Source organism: Saccopteryx leptura, chromosome 7, assembly GCF_036850995.1.
Source record: "Saccopteryx leptura isolate mSacLep1 chromosome 7, mSacLep1_pri_phased_curated, whole genome shotgun sequence".
Taxonomy (NCBI): domain Eukaryota; kingdom Metazoa; phylum Chordata; class Mammalia; order Chiroptera; family Emballonuridae; genus Saccopteryx; species Saccopteryx leptura.
The window spans coordinates 92585706-92588532 of record NC_089509.1 but is presented as its reverse complement, the minus strand read 5'-3'; the positions used below and the strand labels follow the sequence as shown (position 1 = coordinate 92588532).

The 2827-nt window shown below is 40.1% G+C and overlaps 1 non-coding gene across 1 annotated transcript; it reads right to left on the bottom strand.

Moving 5' to 3' along the window:
* Positions 1-1540: 1540 nt before the first annotated feature.
* TRNAT-CGU (transfer RNA threonine (anticodon CGU)) lies at positions 1541-1616 on the bottom strand. Its single transcript has one exon. It is a non-coding gene; the product is annotated as a tRNA-Thr (tRNA).
* Between the last annotated feature and the right edge of the window lie 1211 nt (positions 1617-2827).

Genomic DNA, 2827 nt, shown 5'->3' with positions numbered 1-2827 from the left:
TAATAAGCCTAACACACACACCTCCAAAAAAGTGAAATGTCTGAGTCATTATTCCTAATGGTATGGTTAGTCAATTACAACCCCTCTAAGTTTTAGTAAAAAAAAAAAAATGGTTAAGGAAGAATAATGAATCCTGAATGTAACCTGAAAATAATCCATTAACAACTTCTGGTTAGATCAAGAAAATGACAGCATGAAAACTTGCAGAATAGGATAGCTGCTTGGGAAAAAATCCTGGATTCAGTAGCAGAGCACTTTTAAGTCCTAATGCATCACCACCACTCTTGGTGGCACAGAAGACAATACCTCATGGAAAACAACAGCCATCAACAACTGACTCAAAAAGTGATTTCCCCCTGCCTGGGAAGCTCAGTTGGTTGAAAAGTAGTTGCAATACACCAGTGTTGTGGGTTCAATCCCTGGTTAGGGCACACAAGAGTCAACCAGTGAATGTGTAAATGGGTGGAACAACAAATTGATTCTCTCTCTCTCTCATATTAAAAAAAAAAAAAAAAAAAAATTTAAGTTGTTTAGAGCCTGACCTGCGGTGGCGCAGTGAGTCAAGTGTCAACCTAGAACGCTGAGGTCGCTGCTTTGAAACCCTGGGCTTGCCTGATCAAGGCACAGATGGGAGTTGATGCTTCCTGCTCCCCCCCCCCCACTCTTACTCTCTCTCTCTCTCTTTCTCCTCTCTAAAATGAATAAATAAAATATTTTAGAAAAATGTGAAGTTTTTGGAAAACCTTAACGAATTTTATATTTCCCTTTTTATGCATGCACCAGATTGATAAATAACAATGTTTCTAAGCTTGAAAGAGTTTTTTCACTAAGTATGAAATAAAAAATACTAAATTAACAAGAAAGCATTGCATTTTAGTCTGACTGGCAGCATTTCTTTAATCCCAGCATCATATTATCATAAACTTAAGAGGAAGTGCCATCCTCCATCAGATGAACAATCTTTCCAGACCGGATTTCTGTCTACTGGCAATGGGGACTTTTTTGGCAGAGCTTAATTATCTATAAGGTTGAGCTCTAAAAGTTAAAATTACCTCCCAATTTTGTGTTAACCCATTATAGGCAAAACCCCATTCATTCAGCAAATATTCATATAAAGGACCCTAGAATCAAGGTTGGTTCTATATGCCCCTCGTTCCTTCCCTGGAGAGAAAAAACAATCCTATGGATATGCTATTTCACATTTTTCTTTTTTCTTTTTTTTTTTTTTCTTTTTTTTTTTCTGAAGCTGGAAACCGGGAGGCAGTCAGACAGACTCCCGCATGCGCCCGACCGGGATCCACCCGGCACACCCACCAGGGGGCGATGCTCTGCCCCTCCGGGGCGTTGCTCTGTTGCGACCAGAGCCAGTCTAGCGCCTGAGGCAGAGGCCATGGGGCAGAGGCCACGGAGCCATCCCCAGCGCCCGGCCAACTTTGCTCCAGTGGAGCCTTGGCTGCGGGAAGGGAAGAGAGAGAGACAGAGAGGAAGAAGAGGGGGAGGGGTGGAGAAGCAGGAGAAGCAGATGGGCGCTTCTCCTGTGTGCCCTGGCCAGGAATCGAACCCGGGACTTCCACACACGAGGCCAACGCTCTACCACTGAGCCAACCAGCCAGGGCCCACATTTTTCTTTAATAGAAGCATAACTGCTCTTTTATGTCCAGAAATCATTGCAACGATTCATATATTTTGTAAGCTGTTTAAGCTAACATTAGCTTAATGTCTTAAAGGAAAATGCAATGGGGAATACTTAGAGCTCATTCCTGAATCATGAAAGAATTTAGATTTCATCCATTTAGAGTTTGGATTATTTTTCTCCAAAATTTTATGACTGTACACATCTACCTATTCACAGTCACATAAGATCATTATGAAGCTTTTACCCATTAGCCTGGCATTTCATTTAAAGAATTTACAGTGCCATCTTTAAAGGAAAAGGATTCACTCATAGTCCGCATCCAAATCATAATTTTAAAATTAATGAGAAGGGTCACAAAATATCTCCATTTATTTCATCTTGTTCTTGATACCTCTCCATAAGATGGTCTCTATCCTTGACCCAAAAATTTCATTTGAAAGGAGAGGGAAGGCCTGACCTGTGGTGGCTCACTGGATAAAACACTGACCTGGAACTCTGAGATCGCTGGTACCATACCTTGGGCTTGCCTGGTCAAGGCACATATGAGAATCAACTACTACTAGTTGATGCTTCCCATCCCACCCCCTTCTCTCTCTCCTCTCTCTAAAAAATAAAATAAAATAAATAAATAAAATCTTTTTTAAAATCAACTTAAAATAGAAAGAAAGAAGAAGAGGGAAGGAGGATAATGCCGATGTCTTCATCTATTAGAACCAGAAGGGAAAAAAAGGTTCCTGGAAAAAGAATGCAATTTGAAGTATATAACTTAAGTCTGCAAAGGTACATGGTGTACAGATGGAGGATGGCAGTATAAATGGGGGGACAGATGAGAATGCAGGGGAAGACTGTATGAATGGTTTCAATCTCATCCATTCATAGAAGAATTTAATGTATGTGAAGTCTGGCAAATCACTAACCAGTAATATAAGCCTGTGTTTAACTGAACCTACAGATGACCCATCAGAACTAAAGACAATAACTCTGTTTTTAATGGTTGCTGCTGTTTGTCAGGAGTAAACGTGACCAAAGGCATGGCCACAGAGCAGGCTACTGCCATTCTTATAACATTTCCTGCATATCAATTTAAAATTATGCACAATGAGATTTAACTTCTCATTCTAATTTTCACATCCTATTCTTCCTTCAATCTAGTTAAATCCATTTTTTCCACTTTTACATTCTATAGATACA